The following is a 9976-nucleotide window of genomic DNA, read 5'->3' as shown; positions in this document are numbered from 1 at the left end:
GAAAGGCACAGCTTTTCTCCCATAGCTCAGTCCTGGCTCTCGAAATACTTTCTGCTTGTGCTCATTTTGCTCCTGGCCTTGTTGTGAATTCTAGTGCATGGGAAATTGTAGCTCATCTGCTTTCGCGATCCTATCCGTACCTTTGGCAGAGATTTGGCTCCATTCTGTAATCAGTTTTGTACACAGAATTCACCATGGAAAACAAATTATCCTCCAAGCATTTCATTGCTAAATCCTCATCCAGACTTAGAATTAACAATTTAGTTTTTTCTTTAAAAAATAAAATAAAGTCATAACAATTTTATCTTACACAACCATTAAATCTAAGTATTCCACTGTCGTTTAACAGCTGAGGTGAAAGATTTTGATGTAAAATTGGTTTTTCCTTGCCTACAAGTTTAACCATTTTCATAGCTGCCCTTACTTAGGGCACTGTGCTTTCCCACAGCCTCCTGTGCTATTTCTGCTGTGAGTAGAATTAAGAACCAGAGGGATCTTTCGCTTCTGAAACCCAACTGCTTCTTGATTACAACAGTTCACTTACAGCCAATCCTGTGGCCATGGGGGAGGCATGTGAAAGGGGCTACAGCTGCTTTCCCCTCGCAGTCAGCTGGAGACTTTCAACTCGGATCAAAACCACACAGTAATTAAATTACCTTATGGACTCTTCAGTATTCTATCCCATCTTCTGTAATGCTTTGCTGTAATTCATCCCCTGATTTATTTATTTGTTAGTCACCTTCCATTCTTTTCTCCAGCTTTATCAGCTGTCTTTTCCACTGTGGCAAAGCTGATATTCCATTCTTTTGGGGTGGAGCTGCTTTCAACTCTTAATTGTAAAGCAGGTGGGAAGTTGAGCCCTATAAACTGGTGATGTTACAGAGGTGCTAATTACTCTGATCAGTTGGTTGCATCCCCAAACTTACTTCATGGGCTATTTACATACAACTGCAAGGGTCTACAAAACTAGTGAGCTAGTAAGGAAAACAGGAGTGAATGACCTTATCTGTAACAAGGCAGGTGGGAGCTTTAATCTACGTTATTCAATATGAAACCATTCTTTTATACTCAAGAGTAAAGCTCTGTCAAAGATCCAAGTTATAGTTCAGGTCTTGTTAAATACATACCTACGTTCCCCTCTTGATAGTGACTGTCTGGCACTTTAGATACCTAATCACAAACATGTTACCACATGTTACAGTGGTCAGTGTCTGTTCAATCAACTGTGTGTCTCCGGGAAGTGCCATCTGTTTCTGACACAACAGTGAGAAGTGAATGTAGACACGCTTCTTAATTTAAGAAAATAAAACACTTAAAGCGGTAGTGACACAAAAATATCTTTACAATAAATAAAGTATAGACCAAAATAGATGCAATGAGACAATCAGAATGACCCTTGGGAGAAAGTTTTCACCCGGGGAAACAGATGCGTGGTGTGATTGCTCAAGATATCATCCTGGGGGTTACTTTATGAAGTGCTAAAGTAAGCATATAGAAGTCTTCAGCATATATATAGATAATAGCTTGAGTTTGGGCCTTTGTGACTTCTATATATGAATAGTAGTAGCGTATACGTATAGGAATAGCAGCTCCTCTTTTACCCCATCTCCTGGGTCCATCTAGCTCGTAGGACCTGTTATTCAGGAACGAAAGGGAGTGTTTTTCCTTTCTTAGTCAGAATGCAGTGTGTAGGCATGTGTGGCCCATTGACTTTGCCTCTCAGGCAAAGAAGTAAGTTGGGATATTGATATAAAGACTCGGGTAAATTTACCTCAAGTCGCGATATTTCTCCTCCTTTACTAATCACTGTTAGTTATTCATCTGTTTCTATGTAAAACGGAAAAGGAACCTCTGTCTTAGAATATAAAATTTATGAAGGCCCCCCAAAAACATTCCAGATCTAATAAAATCCTTCACTGATCCTGTTTCTATCAGGGTCACATTCCCGTTGACCTCAGGAGCAAGCAGGCAATGTGGATTCCATTTCTCAGCCCATCACACAAGGGAGTGAAGAAGAAAAGACTTGTCTGACTCCAGAGTCTGATATGGAACAGGTACAGGAGACCAGGAGACAGAGCATGCGGTTCTGAGGTGTCCTGTGTGTTTAAAGAGGGTGTTTGAGCGTGGCCGAGTTTCATCAAAGTTGCTTTTTGTACTTCTCTATTCTCTTTATTTATCAGTTTCACAGCTGAGCGTACAGATTCTGGGCACAAGAGGAAGTTCATTCGCTAATTGCATGTATCAGTTGGTGGTTTTCATGTTAACCTTGCTCAGACAGCTCAAACAGATCAGTTTTCTGTGTAAGAACCTTGCTTATGTTCATGGGTTCATTATAAGTGAGATAAAGCAGTAAGGATGCTAAACAAATAAGCTGGAACTGAGAAGCAAAGGAGTGTTCAGCATCAAAACTGGAAACAAGCAGAGAGCTGACATCCTGGGACACTGGAATCGAGGGTCTCTTATACCACTACAAGTTGTCTAGACATTAAGTTCTTTGTGAACTCTTATAAGGATTTTTTAAATGCTGAGTTAATCGTGACCAGATCAGGTTTTATTGGATTTCATGGCAGGGTGACTCCATCCTATGCCCCCTGTACACAGCTGACTTCTACACCCAGCCTTTCACCTCTATTACTTGCTATTGCAGCTACACAGTTGCCTTCCTTTTCATAAACTGAGCCACCTGGCCAGCATATACACTGTTTTCCAGGGTCTGAATTAGCCATAGAAAGGGCAAATCAAGCTCCAAGAACCGAGCCAATATAGCATTGTTCTGCTTTTCCACTGCAGTCTCCTAGGAATGGTCCCACTCATGAGAACTCAGAATTGCTAAGAGTTCAGCCAAAGCATCTTCTGCCTACTCGAGTTTCTAAGTCCCTCCTACATGAATTTCCAAATGCCTCGTTCTTTTTGCACTTCCTTCATAGACCTTCCAAGACTGTACACTTGTTTGCTTTACAAAGTATCATATTCACCTCCTGAACCTCTTCTCAACCCAAAACTTTCCCCCAACTCATCTCTCCTTGAGCAAAGCCAGGAGCAGCTAAAATGTTACACGTACCCTGGTGCATCTCTGAGAGCTCCTATTGCCCTCTGTTACCCATCAGTTTGGTTGTGGCTGGGTTTGGAAATCTATTGCATACTCCAGTGATTTCCAATATGATGCATAAAAAACGCCAATTGCCAGCACATAAATGTGATTAATGAGCACTGTTAGTTAAAGCACACTCGGTGCAACGTATCATGCAACATGTTTCACCATACAGAATTTCTATAGGAGCCTTTTCCTCATTTTTAATGAGTGAATTTGGTTTTGGTGGTTTTATTGCTGTTCTGTTTAGTTTCAAAGCAGATAGTAGTAAACCCAGTTCCAGGACTTAACTCTTTTTTGTTATAATTTATCCAAGAAATCTAAGGCAGCAAGTAACAAAGTCACTGCCCTTAGAAACACTCTGGATGACCACTTTCTTAGTGTAAGAATTATTTATACCTGCATAGATATGGTTTTCCTCTTTCCGACCTCACAATCTGCTGAGGAGCAGTGGAAGATGTAAAGAGGTAGGTGACATTGTGACAGGCCTTAATACCTTTTACCTGACGCCTTCCAAATATGAAACCTTATCTCTATCTCATTCTTAAATCTATTGTGGTTAAATAAAGAAGGAACTGTTTTAATCACCAAATTGAACTAGGGATTTAGGGATACATTTTCATATGCATTTAGCATAGAGCAGAGAGATATATCCCTAAGATTTGAAACGTGGATTCTTCACATGAATTTTGTGCATGCTAATCATCAGGTATATGGGTTTTCTTCTACACTGTGTATTTCTAGCTAATTTCCCTTGCAGATGACAATTCAAATGAGACGTTTCTACTCGTGCTCCCAGAGCTGCCTCCTGTACTCAAACTGAAATTGTAGCCTGTCTCTGAGAAATCCCATCCCCTATTAATACATAACTGACAGATGGAGCTCATTGTGACTCAAACAGAACTTTTCGTTTTCTCTCCTTTTCTACTCGACTAACACAACCATCCATATCCATTCAGAATGGTTCTACATCTCCCAGTGTCCTTTGGCCACACCAACTTTCTGCTTCCAACTGTCTGTTGTCTTTGTTTTTCCTGTGTCCATCTTCCATTCAAAGCCCTTTGTAGCCCATTCCACCTCTGTCTATCTTTTACTAAAGCGAAGGCAGCTTTTACCCCTCTGGCCCCCCAGACACAGCGCCATGCGATCACCTCATGTGACCTCTGCTCGCCTCAGATCTTTATATTTTAGCAAATAGGCCCATATATTAAACCTAAAGGTTTCAATTAAACTGAAGTATTTTAATTCTCGGGAGACTAACCTGTGTTTCACAAGCGGAAAACAAGAGTGATCGCTTTTGCCTGAGGCTTTTACGATGGTCTGAATGATTCAGAAGGTCAGCCAGGCCGATGACTGTAGAGAAAGGGCAGGGAAAAAGAAAAGACAAATGAACCTTCATGTCCCCGCTCCTCCAACTGGGAGGGGAATCTCATCCTGACCCACAATGAACCCTGTGCAGGGGAGCAACAGACATCCATCAGTCCTGTTGGAAGAGGGGTTTCCCCATCACTTCAAAGCACCCACTTAAACCGTTCTGCGTTTCAAGCTGTGAGCCATCTAAGGATGCTTCTGAAGAAGGGAGGAGATAATATTTGAGCTAATAAGTAGGCCTGTTTTAATGAAACCTGGTGTCTTTTGGATGTGTTTCAAGGCCGACTGACTAAGATGCAAGTCCTGACTGAATCTTTTTCTGCAGCTGGGATTGGTGTAAAGCCTCACGAGCTTTTTTCCTATGTTCTCTGTGTCTAATGCTGTGGGAGCCGATTAAGTAGGTTTATCTTCAGTGGGAACACTTGTAGGGTGTCTTCTGTTCAGTTGGCTACTTCCATAAATTGTCTACAACCTTAATCCTGTTTGAGGCCTCTCCGTCTTTACCAAATTCAGATGAAGTTGTCAAACTGGTTTTAAAAGTATTGCTGTGAATTATAGATATGCACGGACAGACACAGACGGCACACACTGGTGTCTATGCATTGGTAAAAGGAAACTGGGGAGCAATTATTTCTCTCTCTTCTCTGACAGTATTGACTAAGGACAGGAGATTTGATCATAGGCATTATTTTAATGCTGACCCAGGATTATTGCAGGTGCATTGAAGGCTGTACACAGAGCCTTACTTGCAGAAAGGACTGAGCAGGGAGATTCCTATATGGATTCTGGATTCAGGCAAACTGAGACCTTCCAGTCCCAAACATGGAAACCACAGAAGCTCCCTGGTTTCTTTCTGAAGCTATTGAAGCTTCTAATGACTTAGCTTATATTGATAACGAGCACAGTGCATTGCTAAATCAGCAGCAATGCATGTTTACAATCACAACTTAAAAAGAATGTATGTGGTTTCAATTCATAATATATCTAACACAATGAGGGCCACCAGAACCCATAGCAAGGATCAGCCATTGAACCTCTTGTCTCCTTGTGAAGCTATGTCTGCACACCTCTTGTCTTTCTCCTGTGGCAGTCTGAGGGCTTCAGAGCAACTCCCTCTTACTCTGAGGTCAGGGATTTATCTCCTCCCATAACCCCTCCAGTTTTGCTCTGATTGAAGCTGGTGAAGCCTGCAAATGATGTGCTGAAGACACTGCTAACCGAACTGACCATCACCACAATCTTCCCAGCTCTCTGCTGGCTGTCTGCCTCATCTTTATTTTGGCACTTCTTCAGGCGAGGACTGTATGTTTAACCTGTGTTGTACAGTGTCTAGCATAACTATCTCTACAGTTCCTAGATGCTGTGATTAGATGGCAAGAAATTGCTTTAGGAGCTCGGAGATTGTGAGGAAGGGGGGGCAGGGGAGGATGTATTTTCTGTAAACTGAAGATTTTTGCTTGCCAAAAATAAATGAATCAGTTAAAATATTCCACATAGAGATCTGCAGATCCGAAATGCAGAGAGGTCACTGTAAACAGCTGAAAGAATTTCCCTCTCCCCAAGAGAGCAATCATCAAGTATGTTCTCTGAGGAAGAAGAAGCGCAGTTTTAGAATGTGTTTCCTGCTCTGGATCATTTTTAATGTTCTGAAGGCAGCAGTTACTTCATTTAAAACAAGTATTTCAGACCTTGTAATTAGGATAGCTGCTCTAATTATTTTTTACAAGTGCTGCGTTTCAAAACTAATTATATATATATATATGTATGTATGTTAAGGCCTCATGTGAAAAAAGAAATGCAAAGCAAACCTCACAACAGCAACGTAAGGCCCTGCCTGTTTTTCTCCTGGTTACCAACCCTGTACAAATTAAAAGCACATTAGCTACTTTGAAAACAAATCTGCCTGCAGTTCAACCTTTTCTCTTTGGAGTTTTAGTTTGAAGATAGCGGTGGCATTTCACTGCCTGAGCCACTTGAGTGAATTTCCTGGTTTTGCTTGGTTGCTTAATTTCCTGTTGGGCTCATATTTTGCTTAATTCAAGACAAAAAGACCCCTATAAATTGGATGAATGATTGAAATTGCAGAGCTGGACGTAGTAGTTCGATTGCAGTTCAGTATGTGCCTGTCTGAAGAGAGGTAGGATTTCTGAGACATGCATGTAGCTCTAAAAATGTCTTTAATTCAGCATTTTCTCTCCTTATCGAATTACCCCTCTAAATATCCAAATATCTGTTATCAAAGGTCTTCTCTTCGTGTTCAGCTTTTAATGCGTGTCCATGACAAGTTTTCCCCTGTTACGACATAACTCTTAAGTCTCTAAAACAGGACCAAAATAAAACAATAGGAAGTGCCACAGTCTGTTATTCATAACAGCTCTCCAGCAGTACTTGGGAGTACATATGAAACAGATCTACTTCTCTGCATTCTCTGCGTGATTTCTCCAGTACTAGGCTTTACATTCATGTTTTATATACTCGAGATAACTCAGCGTTATCTCCTGCATGGGGCTGAAAGCTTCAGGATTCAAATTCTGCATTGACCGGATCATAGCATCGTAGAATTATAGAATAGAATCAAAGAATGCTCTTAAGTTGGAAGGAACCTTCAAGGACCATTGACTCCAACCTCTGGCTCTACTCAGGACCACCCAAAACTGAGGCTACATGAAAGTCGTGACAACACCCTGTTACAGAACCTACTTCTGATGTATCTGTAACTAAAGTTTCTTTTCAATCAACAACTTGATGGGTACCAAATTATTAATTTAGGTGAGCTGAACACTTGCTAAAATAAAAAGCTGTAGATGCCTGGACTGTGATTCTGAAAGGGTGATGTGGACCACATTTCCAGCAGTCTGATTTGCTTCAGAAATGGCAGATGGATCCTGCAGGAAATGAAAAGCGCTCTGCCTTCTTTTCTGGGAAATATTGTTGTTATTCTTAAGCATTACTCTTGTGTCTTTTTTTTTTCAGATGGTCTATTAGTGGCAGGGATCTCCCTTGCTTGTACATCTGGTTAATGGCCTAGAACATCATCACTGTTTACAGTTATTTCTAACAGGAACTGAGATCAAAGATCAAGTTAATGGAAGAAAGAACAATGCAAGATGAGAGCCAGCCCTCTGGTAGGAGGGACTATATTCAGCCCTTGCAGAGCCTTGTCTGGTAAGTATTTTTCCATCTCTGACTTCTATAAGCCAGATACTCTGCTCTTTATATTGACAAGCTTTGTATCTAAAACTACATCAATTACATTTAATCGGGGCACATTTTTAACCCACTGCCTTTTCAGTTCATCAAAACTCCATTCTACCTGGCGAGGGCTGTAATGCTGCCCCCAAACCACTGTGCTTAGGCATCCTTCAGCTGTGAGCTTAGACTTGAGCTAAAGGTTGCATTGTCTTCTGGGTTCCTGCAGACAAATAAATACAGGTTGAAACAGGGGAAACAATTTCTCATAGGGATCTAACAGCTTCTTGAATCCTTGCAGTAGGCCTAGCGCTGAACTCACATTTCTGACTATATGGCAGCAAATTTAGAAAGGTGTATGTAATATAAACAGGGCTGAGGTACTGTGACTGATTTGGGATCTGCTGTTTTTCTTTTCTTCCACACCAGGTGGGTTTTAAATTAAACCCATCACTTCCTTATATTTGAAGAGAGATTTATAGAAGATGCAACACTTTTCATGCAATTGTGCACGCACCCATTGAGAATCAACAGTTACAGTTAATTTCTGAACCCACACTGCACCAGTGAAGCAGCACGTGCCTTTTTATCAACACACATACATAGAGATAAGGTTCTCTATACATATTTTCCAGTGATGTCAGATCCTGGGTGTTGTGAAATGCCTCCCATTTCATTGCATGCATTTGTCCAGGCTGACACGAAGGTTCAGGGGACGGCAAAGGGTCCAGCAGTGCTGGAGAGCTGTACCCAGAAGTCACAGAGCAAACAGAAGCAGCCACTGCTACATTCCACCTGTTATCTCTGGGAGTCAGCACGCTGCCTTCCCCCTCCAGCCTGCCCGCGAGTCCTGGCAAGCGCCAAGAATAACATTTTGCTTTAGATCTGCTCGCGTCGGGTTATCGATGAAGTCAGAGAAATACGAATACCTGGAAAGCGAATGAAGCTAGATTTTCAGTTTGGCTTAATTTATGGGCCAAGTCTGATCTGGCGCAATGCAAGTCCAGCTGTCGATGTTCTTTGTCATCCAGCTCATAGGCCATGCCATTTTGCAAGCATGAAAGATGGGGTTAGTAAGACTTTGCAGCCAGGCAGCGGAGGCTGAATGCTGCCTTCTCTGGTTACAGCTAACAGCACATTCTCACCAACTCTCTCTGATTCTGTTTGTTCACAGGCCCGGGGCAACCCGAATACCTCTCTTTTGTTCCGTGCTCCTTCATCACCACAGCAACAAACGGGTAAATATTATTTATTTATTTATTTATCTTGTAAGTAGACTGGTGAGTTTTTAAGACCACACACACAGGAGCACTCTGCTGGTTCGTGTCCATCTTCTTCCATCACAGAATCAACAGAATGACCCAGGTTGGAAGGGACCTCAAGGATCATGTAGTTCCAACCCCCCTGCCTGGCAGGGCCACCAACACACCTTTACTAGATCAGGTTGCCCAGGGCCCCGTCCAACTGGTCTTGAACACCTCCAAGGACGGGGCATCCGCACCTCCCTGGGCAGCCTGTTCCAGGGCCTAACCACTCTCCTAGTGAGAACTTCCCCGCTAACATGCCAGACCTAAATCTTCCCTCTTTTAACTTAAAACCATTTCCCCGTGTCCTGCTATTTTCAGCCCTTTCAAAGAGTTTACTCACCTCCTGGGTGCAAGTTCCCTTCAGGTTTTGAAACTGAGATCCCCAAGTCCTCTACAGGGCTGTTCTCAGTGAATTCTACTCCCCAGTCAATGGTTATGAAAGCAATGGAAATAAGACGGAGGTCCCTCAAGGATGGCTCTGATCTCATCCTAACTGTTGCCACTGGTGGAAGCAGAGGTCAGGCCTTGTGCAGGAGCTTAAAAATTGAATGTGCACCCCCACAGGGAATCTAAACACAGTGCAGTCAGCAGCAGAAGCAAGGCTGGCACCGAATGGGGAGCAAAAGAAGCAACATCAGTGACTCCTATCCTGGGTTCTACAAGAGAGGATCCACCTTTGTGCAAGCCAACATCTTTGCAACACCGCTGAGCCCCACTATGCAGCAGGAATTACAGCATCAGAGCTACAGATGAACATGGACTACTTGTTGTTGGTTCTGAGTCTGGGAAGGGATCTTTGCCAGCTGCAGCTGCTGGAAGGTACAGCGACTTGGCATGGTTTGGGAACTGATGGATCATCTGGCTTTGGAGCCAAGGAAGCTTGGACGCTCTCATCCACGGCCTCTGGTTCCAGGAGTGTCAGAAGGCCTCCAGTTTTTCCCTAATCTGAGATTTGTGAGGCACCCTGAAACATCTGTATCACCAGGCTATGTCATGGGAAAGTTCTTTTTGCTGGTTA

General features: G+C 42.6%; 1 long non-coding RNA gene across 2 annotated transcripts; it reads left to right on the top strand.

Annotated features, from left to right (window-relative positions):
- Positions 1-5909: 5909 nt before the first annotated feature.
- LOC107313859 lies at positions 5910-9976 on the top strand. Of its 2 annotated transcripts, none has more exons than XR_001555230.2 (4): positions 5910-7231; positions 7436-7627; positions 8826-8889; positions 9523-9976. It is a non-coding gene; the product is annotated as an uncharacterized LOC107313859 (long non-coding RNA). The 2 variants fall into 2 exon arrangements; XR_001555231.2 differs by having other exon boundaries at positions 5916-7231; positions 7524-7627.

Source organism: Coturnix japonica, chromosome 4 (assembly GCF_001577835.2).
Source record: "Coturnix japonica isolate 7356 chromosome 4, Coturnix japonica 2.1, whole genome shotgun sequence".
Classification (NCBI taxonomy): domain Eukaryota; kingdom Metazoa; phylum Chordata; class Aves; order Galliformes; family Phasianidae; genus Coturnix; species Coturnix japonica.
The sequence above is the reverse complement of the archived record's forward strand: the minus strand, read 5'-3'. Positions and strand labels throughout refer to the sequence as shown.